The sequence below is a fragment of the Arachis hypogaea genome, chromosome 20 (genome assembly GCF_003086295.3).
Source record: "Arachis hypogaea cultivar Tifrunner chromosome 20, arahy.Tifrunner.gnm2.J5K5, whole genome shotgun sequence".
NCBI lineage: Eukaryota > Viridiplantae > Streptophyta > Magnoliopsida > Fabales > Fabaceae > Arachis > Arachis hypogaea.
The window spans coordinates 29,882,080-29,906,927 of record NC_092055.1 but is presented as its reverse complement, the minus strand read 5'-3'; the positions used below and the strand labels follow the sequence as shown (position 1 = coordinate 29,906,927).

The 24,848-nt window shown below is 38.8% G+C and overlaps 2 non-coding genes across 2 annotated transcripts; one reads left to right on the top strand and one right to left on the bottom strand.

Annotated features, from left to right (window-relative positions):
• Window positions 1–9,727: 9,727 nt before the first annotated feature.
• LOC112787620 (small nucleolar RNA R71) lies at window positions 9,728–9,835 on the top strand. Its single transcript, XR_003195024.1, has one exon. It is a non-coding gene; the product is annotated as a small nucleolar RNA R71 (small nucleolar RNA).
• Window positions 9,836–15,196: 5,361 nt separating this feature from the next.
• Window positions 15,197–15,303, bottom strand: LOC112787595 (small nucleolar RNA R71). Its single transcript, XR_003195000.1, has one exon. It is a non-coding gene; the product is annotated as a small nucleolar RNA R71 (small nucleolar RNA).
• Between the last annotated feature and the right edge of the window lie 9,545 nt (window positions 15,304–24,848).

The following is a 24,848-nucleotide window of genomic DNA, read 5'->3' as shown; positions in this document are numbered from 1 at the left end:
AGATTAGAAATCCACTAAGTTAGATTCCCTTATTTCAGTGTGGTTTTAATTTTACTTATGTTTTAAGTTTGAATCCCATGATGGATATAAAGCTCTAGGATTGCCTCTGGAGTTCAGGAGTCTTATATCTTATATTATTGGGCACTGTTACCATACTGAGAACCTCCGGTCCTCATTCCATACTTTGTTGTTGTTTTTCAGATGCAGGTCACAACCCACCTCAGTGAGTTGTTTGATGGTGACAGAGCGGATGACCTTTATCACGATCTTTGGAGTCTTTTGGATTTTTTTTTACTAATTCTCTCACTTTTGTATTTATATTTCTCTTAGAGGCTTACTTTGAGAGAGATATTCTGTGTATGCTATTTTAACTTTCAAAACTCTGTATGTCTGTATATAACTAGTTGGCCTAAACTCCGCAGGCTGAGGCTAGTTCCTTATGATTATTATACTCTCTTATATACTTATATCTTGTTATCTTGTATCTTTATCTTGTGCCTTAAGTTTGTAGCTTTTTGTGAATGTGTTGCGCTTTTGTAACTCTATTTTTGAGCTTATTCCTTTATCGGGCTTCTAGAATTATTATTCCTTCTATATAAACCTTAGGACTGCCGTGACCTCTAATTAACCTTTGCTTTACAGCATGAGGTAAGGCTTAGGGTAATTAGGGTGTTATATTTAGTGGTATCAGAGCGGTTCATCCTCGTGAGCCTGAGGGATGGACCGATTGTGCTTCATTGCATACTTTGCATCTTTTTCTTTCATGCTATTTAGGTTATCTGTTTGATATATGCATAGCATACTTGTTTGTGAGTGCCTTTTTGGGATAATTGAAGCACTAGGATTTTGATATTGAGACTGATCACCTTGATATCGACTGTTTGGTGTAGACAGGAACCCCTAACGGCTACTCGCGGATGAGGTCGTACTCGTACACAGGGAGAAATTGAGAATGATCGACCGGCCGATAACCATGCCGAGTTCATGGCGGCGATGGCCAACTTGGCTAATACCATGAAAGCGAATGCTGCTGCAACGTTGCAAGCGGTACAGAGATTGGGCCAATTAATGGGGAATGGAAATGGTAATGGGGATGGAAATGGAAATGGAGACAGAAATGGTAATGACTTAGGAGGTGCTCCGATGACCTTGGCTTCGTTTCTCAAGATTCATCCACTGACTTTCAGAGGATCGACTAACCCTATGGAAGCGGACAATTGGTTCTAAGCTATGGAGCGTGCGTTACAAGCTCAGCATGTCCCGGGTAACCAATTTGTGGAGTTTGCAGCGTATCAGCTCTTAGGAGAGGCTTAGCACTGGTGGCAAGGAGAATGTCGCTTACTGCAGCTTCAGAATGCCGACATTCCTTGGGATATATTCCAGACGGCTTTCTACAAGAAATACTTTCCTGAATCTGTAAGGGAAGCAAGGGAGTTAGAGCTTATGTAGCTGAAGCAAGGCTCACTATCTGTGGCTGATTACACAAGTTGGTTTGAAGAGTTCTGTAGGTTCTATTGGGTATGTCAGGGTGCCCTAGAGTCCTATGAGAGCTAGAAATGTATTAAGTACCAAGGGGGCTTGAGGGACAACATCATGACGGCTGTAGCTCCTTTGAAGATTCAGATCTTTTCCGAGCTTGTAAACAAGGCAAGGGTAGTTGAGGAGTGTGCGAAGAAAGTAGCATCGTAAAGAGACTTTCGTGGAGGAAACAATGCTAGAGGCCGAGGAAAATACTTTCAACCGAGAGCTTAAAACTTCAAGAGAGGAGGACAGGTGCCTCAAGGTCAAGGAAGCTTTAGGAGGAATAACTATGATCATTAGCAGCATGCTAAAGGGAGAGGAAATCCGAGTAAGGCTTCCCCGGATTTAACTTGTGATCATTGTGGATGTTTTCATCTGAATGACTCATGCAAGTTAGGTATAGGTGGTTGCTTCAATTGCAGTTTGCCTGGTCACATGGTGAATGATTGTACTCGTGGGAGGAACCCGAATGTGGGTCAGAATCAGCACCAAGGGCGAGTATTTGCTGTGACGCCAATGATGCTGCTAAGGCGGATCCTCTGATGAGAGGTAACTGTTTATTTGGTGATAAAATGTTGGTTGTATTGTATGATACTGAGGCTTCGCATTCTTTCATTGCATTTGATAAGGTTGAGAAAGTAGGGTTGATAATATCAAAAATAGCTTTCGATTTGCATGTGCATACTCCGTATCAAACGGTTGTGACAAAGTTAGGTTGTAGGTGATACGTGAGCATCTTTCCTATCTTTTTCTAGTGAATTTGCATTCAATTTATTGAGTTTAATCAAGAATTAATTATCTTTTAGCCACTATGGATGCTACTTTGAGTCGTGTGCAATTCTGTTTATTTTAGGTAGCATTTGGTTGTATTTGATGGAGCTTCCGCAAAAAAAGAGAAGAAGGCTATATAAGGCAGGAATGGCTTAGAGGATGGAGAGGAAGCTTGCACAAATGGAAGGAAGACAAGAAACCAAGGAGCTGACCAGCGAGGAATGACACGTGCGCGTACCTGACGCGTACGCGTGAAAAGCGAAGTTGCACAGCGACGCGTGCGTGTACCTGACGCGTACGCGTGACACACGAAGAAGACTATCGATGCGTACACGTGACTGACGCGTATGCGTGACTGACGCATATGCATGACATGCGCCACGTGCAGAAAACGCTGATTGCTATTAATTCTGATTTAAACTTTAATTTTTAGAAAATAGAAAAAGATATTATTTTAGTTTTAGAAAATAGATTTTAAATTAATTAGGATTAGATATAAAAGAAAAAAGAAACTTCTCTTTAGGGATTCGAACATTATTCCACTTTTCATTCCAACTCAACCGAATTTACAGTTTACCAGAATCCTTATTTTCTCTTTGAAACATGAGCAACTAAACCTCCACTGTTAAGGTTAGGAGCTCTGTCTATTGTATAGATTGATACTATTATTTTTCTATTTTCATTCATGTACTAATTTATATTTCAAGGATTGTTTTCGTTCTTTATCTTATGAATTTGGATGGAATGGAAGTATGGCCCATGTTCTAATTGAGTTCTTGTATAACTTGGAAAAGCTCTTTACTTGAACATCAGCTTGAAAATAATTTCTCCTAAATTTCTAATTATCTAGACTTAACGGGATACGTGACATATAATCCTCTTATATTTGGGTAATTAGGATTTTTGTGGCATATAAACTAGAATTGAACTTCACCCCCTAATTGGAATTAATTGACCAAGAAATTGGCGGTTGATGAATTTTAGAGGAGTGGTGCACGAAATTGTGATCATCAACAATGGCGCCAAAGACTTGGAGCTCTCAAACGTGAATCACACTTTGTCACAATTCCGCACAACTAACCAGCAAGTGCACTAGGTCGTCCAAGTAATACCTTACGTGAGTAAAGGTCGATCCCACGGAGACTGTCAGCTTGAAGCAAGCTATGGTCATCTTGTAAATCTCAGTCAGGCAGATTTAGATGGTTATGGAGGATTGATAATTAAAAGATAAATAAAACATAAAATAAAGATAGAGATACTTATGTAATTCATTGGTAGGAATTTCAGATAAGCGTATGAAGATGCTTTGTTCCTTTTGAACCTCTGCTTTCCTATTGCCTTCTTCCAATCATTCATACTCCCTTCCATGGCAAGCTTTATGTTGGGCATCACCGTTGTCAATGGCTACTTCCCGTCCTCTCAGTGAAAATGTTCCAAATGCGCTGTCACCACACGGCTAATCATCTGTCGGTTCTCGATCATGTTGGAATAGGATCCATTGATCCTTTTGTGTCTGTCACACGCCCAACAATCGCGAGTTTGAAGCTCGTCACAGTCATCCCTTCCCAGATCCTACTTGGAATACCATAGACAAGGTTTAGACTTTCCAGATCTCAAGAATGACCGCCAATAATTCTAGCCTATACCACGAAGGTTCCAATCTTAGATTAGAAACCCAAGAGATACGCATTCAAGCCATTGCTAGTAAAACAGAGGTCGTTGTCAGGAACATGTTCATAAGTGAGAATGATGATGAGTGTCATGGATCATCACATTTATCAAGTTGAAGAACGAATGAATATCTTAGAGAAGAAGTAGGCATGAATTGAATAGAAGAACAATAGTAATTGTATTAATTCATGAAGAACAACAGAGCTCTACACCTTAATCTATGGTGTGTAGAAACTCCACCGTTGAAGATACATAAGAACAAGGTTTAGGCATGGCCGTGAGGCCAGCCCCTAAATGTGAAAAGGTCTATCAAAGTATGATCAAAGTATAAACCTCTATATCTAAATACAATAGAAAAAGTTCCTATTTATAGAAAACTAGTAGCCTAGGGTTACAGAAATAAGTAATTAATGCAGAAATCTTCTTCCGGGCCCACTTGGTGTGTGCTTGGGCTGAGCATTGAAGCTTTCATGTGTAGAGACTTTTCTTGGAGTTAAACGCCAGCTTTTGTGCCAGTTTAGGCGTTTAACTCCAGCTTTTATGCCAGTTCTAGCGTTTTGACGCCAGAATTTCTATGCTGACTTTGAACGCCGGTTTGGGCCATCAAATCTTGGGCAAAGTATGGACTATTATATATTTCTGGAAATTCCAGGATGTCTACTTTCCAACGCAATTGAGAGCGCACCAATTGGGCTTCTGTAGCTCCAGAAAATCCACTTTGAGTGCAGGGAGGTCAGAATCCAACAGCATTTGCAGTCCTTTTTCAGCCTCTGAATCAGATTTTTGCTCAGGTCCCTCAATTTCAGCCAGTAAATACCTGAAATCACAGAAAAATACACAAACTCATAGTAAAGTCCAGAAATGTGATTTTTATTTAAAAACTAATAAAAATATAATAAAAACTAATTAAAATATACTAAAAACATACTAAAAACAATGCAAAAAAGCGTATAAATTATCCGCTCATCACAACACCAAACTTAAATTGTTGCTTGTCCCGAAGCAACTGAAAATCAAATAGGATAAAAAGAGTAGAATATACAATGAATTCCAAAAACATCTATGAAGATCAGTCTTAATTAGATGAGCGGGGCTTTTAGCTCTTTGCTTCTGAACAGTTTTGGCATCTCACTTTATCCTTTGAAGTTCAGAATGATTGGCATCTATAGGAACTCAGAATTCAGATAGTGTTATTGATTCTCCTAGTTAAGTATGTTGATTCTTGAACACATCTACTTTATGAGTCTTTTCCGTGACCCAAAGCATTTTGTTTTCCAGTATTACCACCGGATACATAAATGCCACAGACACATAACTGGGTGAACCTTTTCAGATTGTGACTCAGCTTTGCTAGAGTCCCCAATTAGAGGTGTCCAGAGCTCTTAAGCACACTCTTTTTGCTTTTGGACCACGATTTTAACCGCTCAGTCTCAATTTTTCACTTGACACCTTCACACCACAAGCACATGGTTAGGGACAGCTTGGTTTAGCCGCTTAGGCCAGGATTTTATTCCTGTGAGCCCTCCTATCCACTGATGCTCAAAGCCTTGGATCCTTTTTATTTTACCCTTGCCTTTTGGTTTAAAGGGCTATTGGCTTTTTCTGCTTGCTTTTTCTTTTTCTTTTCTCTCTTTTTTTTTTTTCTTTTTTTCGCATATATATTTTTTTCTGCAAGCTTTTCACTGCTTTTTCTTGCTTCAAGAATCAATTTTATGATTTTTCAGATCATCAAATAACATTTCTCCTTCTTCCATCATTCTTTCAAGAGCCAACAATTTTAACATTCATAAACAACAAATTCAAAAATATGCACTGTTCAAGCATTTATTCAGAAGACAAGAATTATTGCCACCACATCAAAATAATTAAACTGTTTTAAAATTCGAAATTCATGTACTTCTTTTTCTTTTTCAATTAAGAGAATTTTTCATTTAAGAAAGGTGATGGATTCATTTTCATAGCTTTAAGGCATAGACACTTAGACACTAGTGATCATGTAATAAAGACACAAACATAAATAAACATAAAGCATAAAAATTTGAAAAACAGAAAATAAAGAACAAGAAAATTAAAGAACGGGGTCACCTTAGTGATGGCGGCTTGTTCTTCCTCTTGAAGATCTAATGGAGTGCTTGAGCTCCTCAATATCTCTTCCTTGCCTTTGTTGCTCCTCTCTCACAACTCTTTGGTCTTCTCTAATTTCATGGAGGAGGATGGAATGCTCTTGGTACTCCACCCTTAGTTGTCCCATATTGGAACTTAATTCTCCTAGGGAGGTCTTGGTTTGCTTCCAATAATTTTGTGGAGGAAAATGCATCCCTTGAGGCATCTCAGGGATTTCATGATGAGGGATTTCCTCATGCTCTTGTCCATGAGTAGGATCTCTTGTTTGCACCATCCTCTTCTTAGTGATGGGCTTGTCCTCAGCAATGAGGATGTCTTCCTCTATGTCAATTCCAACCGAATTGCAAAGGTGACAAATGAGATGAGGGAAGGCTAACCTTGCCAAAATAGAGGACTTGTCCACCACCTTGTAGAGTTCTTGGGATATAACATCATGAACTTCTACTTCCTCTCTAATCATGATGCTATGAATCATGATAGCCCGGTCTATAGTAACTTCAGACCGGTTGCTAGTGGGAATGATTGAGCGCTGGATGAACTCCAACCATCCCCTAGCCACGGGCTTGAGGTCATGCCTTCTTAGTTGAACCGGCTTCCCTCTTGAATCTCTCTTCCATTGAGCGCCCTCTTCACAAATGTCTATGAGGATTTAGTCCAACCTTTGATCAAAGTTTACCCTTCTAGTGTAGGGGTGTGCATCTCCTTGCATCATTGGCAAGTTGAATGCCAACCTTATATTTTTCGGACTGAAATCTAAGTATTTCCCCCGAACCATTGTAAGCCAATTCTTTGGATCCGGGTTCACACTTTGATCATGGTTCTTGGTGATCCATGCATTGGCATAGAACTCTTGAACCATTAAGATTCTGACTTGTTGAATGGGATTGGTGAGAACTTCCCAACCTCTTCTTCGAATCTCATGTCGGATCTCTGGATATTCACCCTTTTTGAGCTTGAAAGAGACCTCGGGGATCACTTTCTTCTTGGCCACGACTTCATAGAAGTGGTCTTGATGCACCTTTGAGATGAATCTCTTCATCTCCCATGACTCGGAGGTGGAAGCTTTTGCCTTCCCTTTCCTCTTTCTAGAGATTTCTCCGGCCTTTGGTGCCATAAATGGTTATAGAAAAACAAAAAACAATGCTTTTACCACACCAAACTTAGAAGATTTGCTCGTCCACGAGAAAAAGAAGAAAGAAGAGAGTAGAAGAAGAAGAAATGGAGGAGATGGAGGTGGGTTGGTGTTTCGGCCAAGGGGGAGAAGTAGTGTTTATGTTGTGTGAAAATGAGGGAGTAAAGATGGGTTTATATACGGGTGGAGAGAGGGTTAGGGTTCGGCCATATAGGGTGGGTTTGGGAGGGAAAGTGGTTTGAATTTGAATGGTGAGGTAGGTGGGGTTTTATGATGGATGGATGTGGATTGGTGAAGAGTTTATGGAGAAGAGGGTAAGATTTGATAGGTGAGGGGTTTTTAGGGAAGAGGTATTGAGGTGATTGGTGAATGGGTGAAGAAGAGAGAGAGAGGTGGGGTAGGTGGGGATCCTGTGGGGTCCACAGATCCTGAGGTGTCAATAAATTTTCATCCCTGCACCAAGTGGCGTGCAAAACACCCTTTTCTGCCAATCCTGGTGTTAAACGCCAGGTTGCTGCCCATTTCTGGCGTTTAACGCCAGCTTCTTGCCCTTTTCTGGCGTTAAACGCCAGCTCTGTGCCCATTTCTGGCGTTAAACACCCAGAATGGTGCCAGACTGGGCGTTTAATGCCCATTCTGCTACCCTTACTGGCGTTTAAACGCCAGTAAGTTTCTCCTCTAGGGTGTTCTGTTTTTAATACTATTTTTCATTCTATTTTTACTTTTTCAGTTGTTTTTGTGACTTCACATGATCATCAACCTACAGAAAATATAAAATAACAATAGAAAATAGAAATTTAACATAGATAAGTAAAAGTTGGGTTGCCTCCCAACAAGCACTTCTTTAATCTCAATAGCTTGACAGTGGGCTCTTATGGAGCCTCACAGATACTCAGAGCATGGCCTCCCAACACCAAACTTAGAGTTTGAATGTGGGGGCTCTATTTGACTCTGCATTGAGAGAAGCTTTTCATGCTTCTTCTCCATGATTACAGAGGGAGATCCTTGAGCTTTAAACACAAGGGAGTCCTCATTCACTTGAAGGACCAATTTTCCTCTGTCAACATCAATCACAGCTTTTGCTATGGCTAGGAAGGGTCTGCTAAGGATGATGGATTCATCCATACACTTCCCAGTCTCTAGGATTATAAAATCAGCAGAGATGTAATGGTATTCAACCTTTACCAAGACATCCTCTACAAGTCCATAAGCTTATTTTCTTGAATTGTCTGCCATCTCTAATGCTATTCTTGCAGCTTGAACCTCAAAAATTCCTAGTTTCTCCATTACAGAGAGAGGCATGAGGTTTATGCTTGACCCTAGGTCACACAGAGCCTTTTCAAAGGTCATGGTGCCTATGGTACAAGGTATTGAGAACTTTCCAGGATCTTGTCTCTTTAGAGGTAATTTCTGCCTGGTCAAGTCATCCAGTTCTTTGATGAGCAATGGGAGTTCATCTTCCCAAGTCTCATTACCAAATAACTTGGCATTTAGCTTCATGATTGCTCCAAGGTACTTAGCAACTTATTCTTCAGTAACATCTTCATCCTCTTCAGAGGAAGAATACTCATCAGAGCTCATGAATGGTAGAAGTAAATTCAATAGAATCTCAATGGTCTCTGTATGAGCCTCATATTCCCATGGTTCCTCATTAGGGAACTCAATGGAGGCCAGTGGACGTCCATTGAGGTCTTCTTCAGTAGCGATCACTACCTCTTCCTCCTCTCCAGGTTCGGCCGTGTGGGGTATGTTGATGGCCTTGCACTCTCCTTTTGGATTCTCTTCTGTATTGCTTGGAAGAGCACTAGGAGGGAGTTCAGTAACTTTCTTGCTCAGCTGACCTACTTGTGCCTCTAAATTTCTAATGGAGGAACTTGTTTCAGTCATGAAACTTTGAGTGATTTTGATTAGATCAGAGACTATGGTTGCTAAGTCAGAGTGACTTTGCTTAGAATTCTCTGTCTGTTACTGAGAAGATGATGGAAAAGGTTTGCCATTGCTAAACCTATTTCTTCCACCATTATTCGTGTTGAAGCCTTGTTGAGGCCTCTGTTGTTCCTTCCATGAGAGGTTTGGATGATTTTTCCATGAAGGATTATAGGTGTTTCCATAGGATTCTCCCATGTAATTCACCTCTTCCATTGCTGGGTTCTCAGGATCATAAGCTTCTTCTTTAGATGAAGCTTCTTTGGTACTGATTATTGCTGCTTGCATTCTAGATAGACTTTGAGAAATCATATTGACTTGTTGAGTCAATATTTTGTTCTGAGCCAATATGGCATTCAGAGTATCAATCTCAAGAACTTCTTTCTTCTGATTTGTCCCATTATTCACAGGATTCCTTTCAGAGGTGTACATGAATTGGTTATTTGCAACCATTTCAATGAGTTCCTGAGCTTCTGCAGGTGTCTTCTTCAGATGAAGAGATCCTCCAGCAGAGCTGTCCAATGACATCTTGGACAGTTCAGACAGAACATCATAGAAGATACCTATGATGCTCCATTCAGAAAGCATGTCAGAAGGACACCTTCTGATCAATTACTTGTATCTTTCCCAAGCTTCATAGAGGGATTCACCTTCCTTCTGTCTGAAGGTTTGGACTTCCACTCTAAGCTTGCTCAATTTTTGAGGTGGAAAGAACTTTGCCAAGAAGGCATTGACTATTTTTTCGCAAGAGTTCAGGCTTTTTTTAGGTTGTGAATCTAACCATGTTCTAGCTCTGTCTCTTACAGCAAAGGGAAAAAGCATAAGTCTATAGACCTCGGGATCAACCCCATTAGTCTTGACAGTGTCACAGATTTGCAAGAATTCAGCTAAGAACTGATGAGGATCTTCCAATGAAAGTCCATGAAACTTGCAATTCTGTTGCATCAGAGAAACTAATTGAGGCTTAAGCTCAAAGTTGTTTGCTCCAATGGCAGGGATTGAGATGCCTCTCCCATAGAAGTCGGGAGTAGGTGCAGTAAAGTCACCAAGCACCTTCCTTGCATTGTTGGCATTGTTGTTGTTTTCGGCTGCCATGTCTTCTTCTTGTTTGAAAAGTTCTGTTAGGTCCTCTATAGAGAGTTTTACTTTGGATTTTCTTAGCTTTCTCTTCAAGGTCCTTTCAGGTTCAGGATCAGCTTCAACAAGAATGCCCTTGTCCTTGCTCCTACTCATATGAAAAGAGAGAAGAAGAAAATATGGAATCCTCTATGTCACAGTATAGAGATTCCTTGAGGTGTCAGAGGAAAAGAAGAATAGAAGGAGGAGGTAGAGAAGAGAGAATTCAAACTTATCAAGGGAGATAGAATTCAAATTGCATATTGAGGAGGAGTGTTAGTCCTTAAATAGAAGGGTGTGAGAAGAGGGGAAGAATTTTCGAAATTAAAGTAAAAGATTTTGAAATAATTAAAAGAATTTTTGAAATTTTGATTGATGATTTTCGAAAACTAAGATTGGGAAAGAAATAAGTGATTTTTGAAAAAGATTTTGAAATTAAAAATAAAAAAGATATGATTGAGACTTAATTTTGAAAAAGATGTGATTGAAAAGATATGATTGAGAAGATATGATTGAAAATCAAATAAAAAAAGGAAAGTTTTAAAATTAAAGTTGATTACTTGACTAACAAGAAATTAGAAGATATGATTCTAAAATTAAAATTTGATCCTTTCTTAATAGGCAAGTAACAACTTGAAAATTTTTGAATTAAATTATTAATTGTAGCAAGGATTTTCAAAAATAATAATAAATAAAAAATGTAAAGAAATTGATTTTGAAAAGATATGATTGAAAAGATATGATTTGAAAAAGATTTGATTTTAAAAAATTATGAATATTTGAAAAAAATTTGAATTAAAAACAAAATCTTCCCTCTAGTGTCCTTCTGGCGTTAAACGCCCAGAATGGCATCCATTCTGGTGTTTAACGCCTGAAATGCTACCTTTTTGGGCGTTTAACGCCCAACCAGGTGCCCTGGCTGGCGTTTAAACGCCAGTTTCCCTTCTTCACTGGGGGTTTTGAACGCCCAGCTTTTTCTGTGTAATTTCTCTGCTGAATATTTTGAATCTTCAATTCTCTGTGTTATTGACTTGAAAGGACACAATTTTCTTTTAAAATTTTTTTTTGAATTTTTAAATGATGAGAAACAATAATAAAAAGAATGCAACTAAGATCAAATAAACAATGCATGCAAGACACCAAACTTAAAAGTTTGTATACTAAGGGCTATAACAATTTGGAGATGCATGTAAGAAACAACAAAAGACACAAAATAAGAGAAATTAAAGATCAGAGCAATGAAATCATCAAGAACAGCTTGAAGATCAATGAAGAACATAATGCATATATTCGAAAAATGCAGGAAGAAGAAAGACATGCAATTGACACCAAACTTAAGATTAGATACTAGACTCAAACAAGAAACATAAAATATTTTTGATTTTTATGATTTTATATTTTTTTTTGTGATTTTTTGAAAATTGAGTGGAAAAGAGAATAAAGGGATTCAAAATTTTTAATAAGAATTCCAGGAATCATTGCAATGTTAGTCTAAGACTCCGGTCCAGGAATTAGACATGGCTTACCAGCCAGCCAAGCTTTCAGTGGAAGCTCTGGTCCAAAACACTAGACATGGCCAATGGCCAGCCAAGCTTTAGCAGATCATTGCTTTCAACAGCAAAATTGATAGAAATCAACAAGCTCTTGTGATGATAAGTTGAAACCTCGGTCCAATAAGATTAGACATGGCTTCACAGCCAGCCAGACTTCAACAGATCATCATGAAACTCTAGAATTCATTCTTAAAAACTCTAAAGAACAAAATAGAAAATTTTTGTATTTTTAAAATTTTTTTCGAATAAAAAGTAAAATTACCTAATCTAAGCAACAAGATGAACCGTCAGTTGTCCAAACTCGAACAATCCCCGGCAATGCGCCAAAAACTTGGTGTTGTTGCCGAACCAAACTTGGTACTGTTGTTACCGGAAACAAATGCGAAATTGTTGTTCGTTCAATCCCCGGCAACGGCGCCAAAAACTTGGTGCACAAAATTGTGATCATCAACAATGGCACCAAAGACTTGGAGCTCTCAAACGTGAATCACACTTTGTCACAATTCCGCACAACTAACCAGCAAGTGCACTGGGTCGTCCAAGTAATACCTTACGTGAGTAAGGGTCGATCCCACAGAGACTGTCCGCTTGAAGCAAGCTATGGTCATCTTGTAAATCTCAGTCAAGCAGATTCAGATGGTTATGGAGGATTGATAATTAAAAGATGAATAAAACATAAAATAAAGATAGAGATACTTATGTAATTCATTGGTAGGAATTTCAGATAAGCGTATGAAGATGTTTTGTTCTTTTTGAACCTCTGCTTTCCTATTGCCTTCTTCCAATCATTCATACTCCCTTCCATGGCAAGCTTTATATTGGGCATCACCGTTTTCAATGGCTACTTCCTGTCCTCTCAGTGAAAATGTTCCAAATGCGCTGTCACCGCACGGCTAATCATCTGTCGGTTCTCGATCATGTTGGAATAGGATCCATTGATCCTTTTGCATCTGTCACACGCCCAACAATTGCGAGTTTGAAGCTCATCACAGTCATCCCTTCCTAGATCCTACTCGGAATACCACAGACAAGGTTTAGACTTTCCGGATCTCAAGAATGACCACCAATAATTCTAGCCTATACCACAAAGGTTCCAATCTTAGATTAGAAACCCAAGAGATACGCATTCAAGCCATTGCTAGTAGAACAGAGGAGGTTGTCAGGCACATGTTCATAAGTGAGAATGATGATGAGTGTCACGGATCATCACATTCATCAAGTTGAAGAACGAATGAATATCTTAGAGAAGAAGTAGGCGTGAATTGAATAGAAGAACAATAGTAATTGTATTAATTCATGAAGAACAGCAGAGCTCCACACCTTAATCTATGGTGTGTAGAAACTCCACCGTTGAAGATACATAAGAACAAGGTTTAGGCATGGCCGTGAGGCCAGCCCCTAAATGTGAAAAGGTCTATCAAAGTATGATCAAAGTATAAACCTCTATATCTAAATACAATAGAAAAAGTTCCTATTTATAGAAAACTAGTAGCCTAGGGTTACAGAAATAAGTAATTAATGCAGAAATCTTCTTCCGGGCCCACTTGGTGTGTGCTTGGGCTGAGAATTGAAGCTTTCATGTGTAGAGACTTTTCTTGGAGTTATACACCAGCTTTTGTGCCAGTTTGGGCGTTTAACTCCAGCTTTTATGCCAGTTCTGGCGTTTTGACGCCAGAATTTCTATGCTGACTTTGAACGCCGGTTTGGGCCATCAAATCTTGGGCAAAGTATGGACTATTATATATTGCTGGAAAGCCCAGGATGTCTACTTTCCAAATCAATTAAGAGTGCTCGAATTGGGATTTTGTAGCTTCAGAAAATCCACTTCGAGTGTAGGGAGGTCAGAATCCAACAGCATCTGCAGTCCTTTTTCAGCCTCTGAATCAGATTTTTGCTCAGGTCCCTCAATTTCAGCCAGAAAATACCTGAAATCACAGAAAAACACACAAACTCATAGTAAAGTCCAGAGATGTGATTTTTATTTAAAAAATAATAAAAACATAATAAAAACTAATTAAAATATACTTAAAACATACTAAAAACAATGCCAAAAAGCGTATAAATTATCCGCTCATCAAGGAGACTAGAAAGGTCTAAGAAATTAGGGTCTAGTCACATATAGTTTGCCATGAATTAAATCTTGCATGTTTAAAATAAATTAATAAGAAAAGTCAATCCGGAAAATAGATAACTCTGAAGCCTTAACTGTTTATCCATACTTTATTCCCAACTTATTTACTTGTCTGTCTTCTGATATTCTGAATTTACTATTTAATGCTTTTGAACTCTTAAACACTATTTTCTGTTTGTCTAACTAATTAAATTAATCAACCATTGTTGCTTAGTCCATCAATCCTTGTGGGATCGGCCCTCACTCACCTGAGGCATTACTTGGTACGACCCGGTGCACTTGCCGGTTAGTTTGTGGTTATAAAATCCGCACCAAGTTTTTGGCGCCGTTGCCGGGGATTGATAGTGATTAACAACTATTAGTTGTTTGATTGCTTAGATTAGGCGTTTTAGTTTTAATTTTATTTAAATTTTCCTTTAGTATTTTCAAAAAAAAAATAAAAATAATTTAAATAAATAAATAGCACTAATATTTTTCCTTAATTTCTGAAATTAAGTTTGGTGTCACCTAGTTAATTTCATTTTAATTTTCTTGTTTATTTTCCCTGTCAATTTTCAAAATTTTTTTGTCTAATTTCAGTTATCATTTTCGAAATTTTTCTGTTTTATTTATTTAGTATTTCTATTTTATTAGTTTACACAGGTTACCTCACTGGGAGTTCTCTGCACTCTGACGTAGAGAATCCCATCTTTTCTTGTCTTCTGTCTGTTTATGAGTAGGAACAGGAACAAGAAACCTCTGTTAGACTTTGATCCTGAACCTGAAAGGACATGTAGGCGACGTTTACAACAAGCAAGACTTTGCAAGGCTGTAGAATCTACTATGGATCCTAATAATGCTGTTAATGCCAATGTGGCAAATCCGAATGGGAATGAGCAACAAAGGAGAGTGCTTGGCTCTTACTCTGCTCCTACTGCAGATCTTTATAGAAAAAGCATTGTGGTGCCTCCTATAACTGCGAACAACTTTGAGTTGAAGCCACAATTGGTCACCCTGGTGCAACAAAACTGCCAGTATCATAGTCTTCCCCAAGAAGACCCAAATCAATTTATTTCTAACTTTCTGCAGATTTGTGATACTGTGAAGACAAAAGGAGTGAACCCAGAGGTGTACAAACTCATGCTCTTCCCGTCTGCTCTGAGGGATGGAGCAAAGCTATGGCTAGATTCCCAACCCAAGGATAGTTTGGATACTTGGGACAAGGTTGTTACTGAGTTTCTTACTAAATTTTTCCCACCAAAGAAGCTGACTAAGCTTAGGGTGGAGATTCAGACCTTCAGGCAGAAGGATGGTGAAACTCTTTATGAAGCTTGGGAGAGGTGCAAGCTACTAACTAGGCAATGCCCTCTGGACATGTTCTCCAAATGGACCCAACTAGATATCTTTTATGCAGGCTTGGGTGAAATGTCCAAGATGTGCTTAGATAATTCTGCAGGTGGTTCATGGCACAAGAAGAAGACACCGGAGGAGACTGTTGAGCTTATTGAATTGGTTTCTAGCAACTAATATTTATATTCATCTAACAGGAATCCTGTGAACTCTGAGACCCCTCAAAAAAAAGGCGTTATAGAAGTAGAAGCTCTTGATGCTATCCTTGCTCAGAATAAAATTTTGAGTCAGCAGATGAGTTTAATTTCTCAACAATTGAGTAGGATGCAGGTTTCAGCTGTCAACACTCAGAATGCACCTCAAGAGATCCCTTATGATATGATGGGTAATTTTGTGCAAAATGAGAATTATGATTATGCTCAATTTTTTCTGAACAGGTCAATTAATGGGGAATGCTCCTAGAAACCCCAATAATGACCCATACTCTAAGACCTATAATCAGTGGTGGAGGAACCACCCAAATTTTGGGTGGAGAGAGCAACCTCAGGGATCACAGAATTTTAACAATGATTCTCAGGGCGGTTTCCAACAGAACAATTATAATAACTGCCAATTTCAGTCTCATCAGCAACAACAACCTCAGCAGGCAAATTCTCAATCCCAATAAGATTCTAATTGGGAGATAATGAAAAGTTTTATGCAGGAAACCAGAGCTTCCATTAGAAACTTGGAGGTGTAAATGGGCCAACTGAGCAAGTAAATACCTGAGAGGTCCTCAAATACATTTCCTGGTGATACAGTGGTAAATCCAAGAGAGGAATGCAAGGCTATCACCTTGATAAGTGGACAAGTGGCAAGTACGGAAGCACAAGTTAATGAGGAGCCAGTTGAAAAAGAAGCTCCAGAAGAGAAGAAGGAAGAAGTAGAGCATGTCCCTCCAAAAGCGTGCAGATAACCCATTCCCAGACTCTCTTGACACTTATCCTACATTGCCAAAGGCTCCTGAGTACAAGCCTAAAATGCCATATCCTCAGAGAATTCAAAAGGAGACCAATGACAAACAGTTTTCAAAGTTCTTGGAAGTTTTCAGAAAGTTGCAAATCAATATTCCTTTTGCTGAGGTTTTGGAACAAATGCCCCTCTATGTCAAGTTCATGAAGGAGCTGTTGTCAAAGAAGAAGCCTTTAAGGGGAGATGAGACAGTGGTCCTGACTAAGGAATGTAGTGCCATAATTCAGAATAACTTGCCAAAGAAGATGCCAGATCCAGGGAGCTTTCAAATTCCATGCACCATTGGGAGCACAACCTTTGAGAAAGCCCTATGTGATCTGGGGGCAAGCATAAATCTAATGCCCTTATCTGTGATGAAGAAGCTGCAAATCCAAGAGGCACAACCCACAGGGATAGCATTACAGATGGCAGACAAATCTATGAAGCCTGCATACAGATTAGTGGAGAATATCTTGGTAAAAGTGGGTAAGTTCTTCCTCCCAACAGATTTTATGATTCTTGATACAGGGGAGGATGAGAATGCCTCTATAATTCTAGGAAGACCATTCCTAGCCACTAGAAGAGCTCTAATTGATATGTAAGAAGGTGAATTAGTGCTTAGAGTCCATAATGAGCAACTCGTCTTTCATGTCTTCAAAGATATACATTCATCAGGTGAAGAAGAGAGGTGCATGCAGACTGAGCTTATTGATCCAAACCTTCAAAAACCCCCTGATGATGCACCACAGAATCTGCAGCTCAAACTTCCCTTGGTGACAATCAATAAAATTCCTCTTGACATCAAACCTAAGTTTGGGGTCGGGAATGCATCATCCACAAAGGAGGAGGTCCCCAAAAAGAAGAAAGTATCCAGGGAATGGAGAAACAAAAAATCCCCACTGAAGGTTTCTCCCCAAGAATGAAGGTAGTGTTGCCTAGCAATTGATGAGCGGATAATTTATACACTTTTTGGCATTATTTTTACATAGTTTTTAGTATGTTTTAGTTATTTTTTATTATATTTTTATTATTTTTTAAATAAAAATCACATTTCTGGACTTTACTATGAGTTTGTGTGTTTTTATGTGATTTTAAGTATTTTCTGGCTAAAATTGAGGGACCTGAGTAAAAATCTGATTTAGAGGCTGAAGAAGGACTGCAGAAGCTGTTGGATTCTGACCTCCCTGCACTCGAAATGGATTTTATGGAGCTACAAAAACCCAATTGGCAGGCTCTCAATTGCGTTGGAAAGTAGACATCCAGGGCTTTCCAGCAATATATAATAGTTCATACTTTGCCCGATTTTTGATGATGCAAACTGGCGTTCAAACGCCAACTTTCTGTCCTATTCTGGAGTTAAACGCCAGAAACAGGATGCAAATCAGAGTTAAACGCCAGAAACAGGCTACAACCTGGCGTTTAACTCCAAAAAGAGTCTCTACACATGAAAACTCAATGCTCAGCCCAAGCACACACAAGTGGGCCCGGAAATTGATTTCTACATCATTTACTTATCTCATGTAACCCTAGCTACTAGTTTAGTATAAAAACTACTTTTAGTGATTTATTTTATATCTCTGGTTAGTCTTTTGATCATCTTTGGATCAGAGATCACGTTTAGGGGGTTGGCCATTCGGCCATGCCTGGACCTTCATCACTTATGTATTTTCAACGGTAGAGTTTCTACACACCATAGATTAAGGTGTGGAGCTCTGCTGTTCCTCATGAATTAATGCAAAGTACTATTGTTTTCTTATTCAATTCAAGCTTATTCCTATTCTAAGATATTCACTTGCACTTCAACTATGATGAATATGATGATCCGTGACACTCATCACTATTCTCAACCTATGAACGCGTGCCTGACAACCACTTCTGTTCTACCGTAGATTGAACGTTTATCTCTTAGCCTCCATTCCGAAAGATCAGTGTCTTCGTGGTATAAGCTAGAATTATTGGCGGCCATTCCTGAGATCCAGAAAGTCTAAACCTTATCTGTGGTATTCCGAGTAGGATCTGGGAAGGGATGACTGTGACGAGCTTCAAACTCGCGAGTGTTGGGCGTAGTGACAGACGCAAAAGGATTATTGGATCCTATTCCAACATGATCGAGAACTGACAGATGATTAGCCGTGCGGTGACAGCGCATTTGGACCATTTTCACTGAGAGGACGGGAAGTAGCCATTGACAACGGTGATGCCCAACATATAGCTTGCCATGGAAAGGAGTATGAATGATTGAATGAAGGCAGTAGGAAAGCAGAAATTCAGAAGGAGCAAAGAATCTCCATACGCTTATCTGAAATTCTCACCAATGAATTACATAAGTATCTCTATCTTATTTTATATTTTATTTATATTTTAATTATCAAATCTCCATAACCATTTGAATCCGCCTGACTAAGATTTACAAGATGACCATAGCTTGCTTTAAGCCGACAATCTCCATGGGATCGACCCTTACTCACGTAAGGTTTATTACTTGGACGACCCAGTGCACTTGCTGGTTAGTTGTATTGGAATTGTGAAACAGAATTTGAGATTATGAACGTGCGTACTGAGTTTTTGGCGCCGTTGCTAGGAATGAACAATCACGATTTCGTGCACCAAGTTTTTGGCACCGTTGTCGGGGATTGTTTGAGTTTGGACAACTGATGGTTCATCTTGTTTCTCAGATTAGGTAATTTTATTTTAATTTTAAGTTTATGTTTTTATTCTTTTTATTTTCAAAAAAATTTCAGAAAAAAAAAGAAATTTTATTTTGTTCTTCAGAATTTTTAAGAATGAATTCTAGAGTTTCATGATGAGTTGTTGAAATCTGGCTGGCTGTGAAGCCATGTCTAATTCTTTTGGACCGAGGTTTCAACTTATCATCACAAAGAGTCCTTGGACTCCCATCTGATCAGCTGTTGTATGCCTGATTTGTATGCTAAAGCTTGGCTGGCCATTGGCCATGTCTAGTGTTTTGGACCGGAGCTTTCACTGAAAGCTTGGCTGGCTAGTAAGCCATGTCTAATTCCTGGACCGGAGCTTTAGACTAACATGGCATGATTCCTGGAATTCTCATTAGAAATTTTGAAATCCTTATTTTTCTTTTCTAAATAATTTTTGAAAAATTACAAAAAATTAATAAAATCATAAAAACCAAAATTTGAGCCTTGTGTCAATTTTTAAGTTTGGTGTCAATTGCATATTTTTAGTTTTCACTGAAAATTTTCGAAAAATTCATGCATGGTGTTCATCATAATCTTCAAGTTGTTCTTGATGATTTCCCTTGTTTGATCTTTGCATTTTCATGTTTTGCATCTTTTCTTGTTTCTCATATGCATTTTCAATTTGTTAGTGTCTCAACAATAAAAAATTTCTAAGTATAGTGTCTTGCATGCGTGTCCTTTCTTAAAAATTTTCAAAAATAAGTTCTTGGTGTTCATCTTGATCTTCAAAGTGTTCTTGGTGTTTATCTTGACATTCAAAGTGTTCTTGCATATTTTTCTTGTTCTTGCATATTTTCAATTTTGGCTCTCGTGCGTATCTGAACAGAGAGTTGTGTGTGCGCGGGGCTGCCCTCGCGCCATTCGCACAACCAACATCATGCGTACGCATCCCAGACGCGTACGCGTCGCCTGAAATTTGCGCGATCCACGCGTACGCGCGCCTTATGCGTACGCATCACATGCGACGCCCAATTAAACCACCTCAGCGCCTGATTTCAAATCATCCACCCCCAATCCTAATTCTCTCTTGTTCTTTTATCCTTTTATTCTTTTTTCATCATACTATTTGTTTTTGTTTTCAGTTCTTCTTTGCTTGAGGACAAGCAAACCTTTAAGTTTGGTGTTGTCGCTTCGCTGATGGTTTTTCTGTTTAATTTTATGGTACCAAAGGGAGGCGAATCATTTTCACGGAGGAGCACAGCCTGAGGAATAAAACGGCCACTAGGATAACTGAGTTGGTTGAATTCCTTCAATTCTATATTCCTTCCCGCTCTTACTATGTTATGTTCCGGTTTTCTGCTATTTTGTCTCGTTTATTGCATGATCTTTTATTAGATAAATTTCTAGGTTCTAGTTTAGTTCTATTATTTTTAAAATTTCTGTTAGTTGCTTTAATTCTGAAAGGTATCTCATGTATTGCCCACTGAGCTTGAAATCAAAAAGAAAGAAGAAAGAGGGGATGTAATGCATGAGAAAGTGAGTTTATTTTTTAAGAGTAGTCTCATTTAATCAAATGTTGTGGTGTTCTTTGTGATTCTGAATGCATGACATAAACCATGCATGTTTGAATTTGAATTAAGGAATGTTGACGAATAAGGAAAAGGAATTTAGAGAAGTATTATGAATTTTCTGAAAATTTGTGACAGTTAATCCTTGAAGCAAAAGAAACAGCAAAAAAAAGAGGATATAAAAACAAGGTCCAAGGCTCTGATCATCAATAACTAGGGAGGTCAGACATGATTAAAAGCTCAAAGAGTTGTTTCCCTAGTCATATGCTTGTGGTGTTCTTGTGTCAAGTAATCCTTGAGACAGAATATTTAGAGTCGAGATCAATTGCAATTAGTAGAGTATGCCAAAGGCTTTGAGCACCACTGTCTGGGAATAGTTGAAAGAAAAATCAGAACTTCAAAAGTGTTCCCTAGTTAAGTTCTTGTGGTGTTCTTGTGTCAATTAACCCTTGAGATAGAACATTTAAAGTCACGGCTAGGCTCAAGGTGCAAAGCACCAGTTAATTGATAATTAAGGGATATCTGCTGTGTTCAAGGATTTAACTAAAATATAAAGATCAGAGAATTCATAATATGATCCGGATTCTAATTCCGAATGACATTGACATTCCTCTTACTCAAAGGAAACTGAGATGCCAAAACTATTCAGAATTGCAATAGATAAATCCCACTTTAAGAAGAGACATGAGCATAATTGAACTCTCACTTCTCATGTAAATTCACATCTTAACCTTGTATTAGTTTTAGTTGCTTGAGGACAAGTAACAATTCAAGTTTAGTATTGTGATGCGTGAGCATCTTTCCTATCTTTTCCTAGTGAATTTGCATTCAATTTGTTGAGTTTAATCAAGAATTGATTATCTTTTAGCCACTATGGATGCTACTTTGAGTCGTGTGCAATTCTGTTTATTTTAGGTAGCATTTGGTTGGATTTGATGGAGCTTCCGCAGAAAAAGAGAAGAAGGCTATATAAGGCAGGAATGACTTAGAGGATGGAGAGGAAGCTTGCACAAATGGAAGGAACACAAGAAACCAAGGAGCTGACCAGCGAGGAACGATGCGTGCGAGTACCAGACGCGTGCGCGTGATTTGGAGCTTTCCATGGCGACGCGTGCGCGTACCTGACGCGTACACGTGAAAAGCGAAGTTGTACAGCGACGCGTGCGCGTACCTGACGCGTATGCGTGACACGCGAAGAAGACTATCGACGCGTATGCGTGACTGATGCGTACGCGTGACATGCGCCACGTGCAGAAAATGCTGATTGCTATTAATTCTGATTTAAACTTTAATTTTTAGAAAATAGGAAAATATATTATTTTAGTTTTAGAAAATAGATTTTAAATTAATTAGGATTAGATATAAAAGAAAAAAGAAACTTCTCTTTAGGGATTCGAACATTATTCCACTTTTCATTCCAACTCAACCGAATTTACAGTTTACCAGAATCCTTATTTTCTCTTTGAACCATGAGCAACTAAACCTCCACTGTTAAGGTTAGGAGCTCTGTCTATTGTATGGATTGATACTATTATTTTTCTATTTTCATTCATGCACTAATTTATATTTCAAGGATTGTTTTCATTCTTTATCTTATGAATTTGGGTGGAACGGAAGTATGACCCATGTTCTAATTGAGTTCTTGTATAACTTGGAAAAGCTCTTTACTTGAACAACAGCTTGAAAACAATTTCTCCTAAGTTTCTAATTATCTGGACTTAACGGGATACGTGACATATAATCCTATTATATTTGGGTAATTAGGATTTTTGTGGCATATAAACTAGAATTAAACTTCACCCCCTAATTGGAATTAATTGACCAAGGAATTGGCGGTTGATGAATTTTAGAGGAGACTAGAAAGGTCTAAGGAATTAGGGTCTAGTCACATATAGTTTTCCATGAATTAAATCTTGCATGTTTAAAATAAATTAATAAGAAAAGTCAATCCGAAAAATAGATAACTCTGAAGCCTTAACTGTTTCTCCATACTTTATTCCCAACTTATTTACTTGTTTGTCTTTTGATATTCTGAATTTACTATTTAATGCTTTTGAACTCTCAAACACCATTTTCTGTTTGTCTAACTAAGTAAATTAATCAACCATTGTTACTTAGTCCATCAATCCTCGTGGGATCGACCCTCACTCACCTGAGGTATTACTTGGTACGACCCGATGCACTTGTCGGTTAGTTTGTGGTTGTAAAATTCGCACCAGTAGGCAAGTATCTTTCAAGCTTGAGGATATGAAATTTGTCCATGAATTAATTTGTTTACTGATAGTTGGGTTCAAAATGATTTTGGGGTTTGATTGGATTTCCAAGAATCGGGTTTTGTTGGATTGCTTTGAGCGATCTATTCGGTTCATGCCGGAAGGTGAAGGAGGAGCAATGATAGCTGAGGGTTATTACCTAAACTCTGTGATGGTAAACTGTAGTGGAGAAGAGTGTCAGGGTTATATATTGTTGGTTGCGAATGTGTTAGGTGATGATCAGAGGCTAGAAAATTCCAGTAGTTAGGGACTTTCTTGAAGTATTTCCTGAAGATATTCCCAAATTTCTGCCTCAAAGAGAAATTGAATTTGCGATTGATTTGGTGCCAGAGGCCGGACCAGTGTCAATTGCACCGTATCGAATGGCTCTGATAGAGCTGGCTGAATTGAAGACTCAATTAGAAGAGCTTCTGAACAAGAGATTCATTCGACCGAGTGTATCTCCGTGGGGAGCGCCAGTTTTATGGGTAAAGAAGAAAGATGGGGGAATACAACTTTGTGTGGATTACCGACAGCTGAACAGAGTGACCATGAAGAATAAGTATCCGTTGCTGAGGATAGATGACTTAATGGATCAGTTGCGAGGAGCTGGGGTGTTCTCCAAGATTGATCTGAGATCTAGTTACCATCAGATAAGGGTGAAGGAGGATGACATTCCGAAAACTGCGTTTAGGACGCGCTATGGACACTACGAGTTTGCGGTGATGTCCTTTAGGTTGACGAATGCACCTGCTGTGTTCATGGATTACATGATCAGAGTATTTCGTCCCTTTTTGGATAAGTTTGTGGTGGTATTCATAGATAACATTCTGGTTTACTCTAAAACGACAAAGGAGCATGAAAAGCATTTGAGGATTGTGTTACATAACCTGAAGGAACGGAAATTGTATGCCAAGTTGTCAAAGTGTGAGTTTTGTAAAGAAGAAGTGAAGTTCTTAGGGCACGTGGTGAGTAAGGACAGAATTGTGGTGGATCCTTCGAAAGTGGAGGCAGTGATGGAATGGGAGAGACCAATTACGGTGACTGAAGTTAGGAGTTTCTTGGGTTTGGCCAGATATTACAGAAGATTCATCGAGGGATTTTGTCAAATTGCATTATCGATGACTAAGTTAACCCGAAAGGAGGTACCGTTTGTGTGGACGTCAGAGTGTGAGGAGAGTTTTCAGACTTTGAAATAAAAGTTGACTTCAGAGCCAGTTTTAATTCTACCTAAACCGCATGAACCATTTGAAGTGTACTGTGATGCTTTATTGAAGGGTTTGGGTTGCGTGCTGATGCAATACCGAAACATGGTGGCTTACGCATCGCGTCAGCTGAGATGAGGTGAATTACCCAACTCATGACTTGGAATTGGCGGCGATTGTGTTTGCATTGAAGATTGGAGGCACCATTTTTATGGAGCGAGGTTTAGAGTCTTTTCTGATCACAAGAGCCTTAAGTATATCTTTGATCAAAAAGAGCTCAATATGCGTCAGAGGAGGTAGATGGAGCTGCTGAAGGATTATGATTTTGAACTGAGTTATCACCCTGGGAAGGTAAATGTGGTAGCAGACGCTTTGAGCAGAAAGTCTTTGACTGTTGCTTGGATGAGGATTAAGGAGGAGGAGTTAGTGGATAAGTTTGCAGAACTTAAGCTGGACATTGGTGAAGTTGCCATAATAGCTTGTCTGAATCAACTGTAGATTTCGAGTACATTTAAGTCAGAGATTTAGAAGGCTTAGCAAGATGGACAAGAACTTCAGAAGATGTTTCAACCAATTGGCAAGAAGAGGCATAGAGAGTTCACTAAGGATGATTAAGGGTTGTGGAGGTATAAGGGGAGACTTTGTGTGCTGGATGTTGGGAGTTTGAGACAAGAGTTGTTGTCGGAAGCTGGTGCACGAAATTGGAAATCACAATTCTTCACAAATTCGCACAACTAACCAGCAAGTGCACTGGGTCGTCCAAGTAATACCTTACGTGAGTAAGGGTCAATCCCACGGAGATTATTGGCTTGAAGCAATCTATGGTTATCTTGTAACTCTTAGTCAGGAAGACAATAAAATAATTCACTTATCAAATTTGATTGCAAGGAATAAAAGGGCAGAAC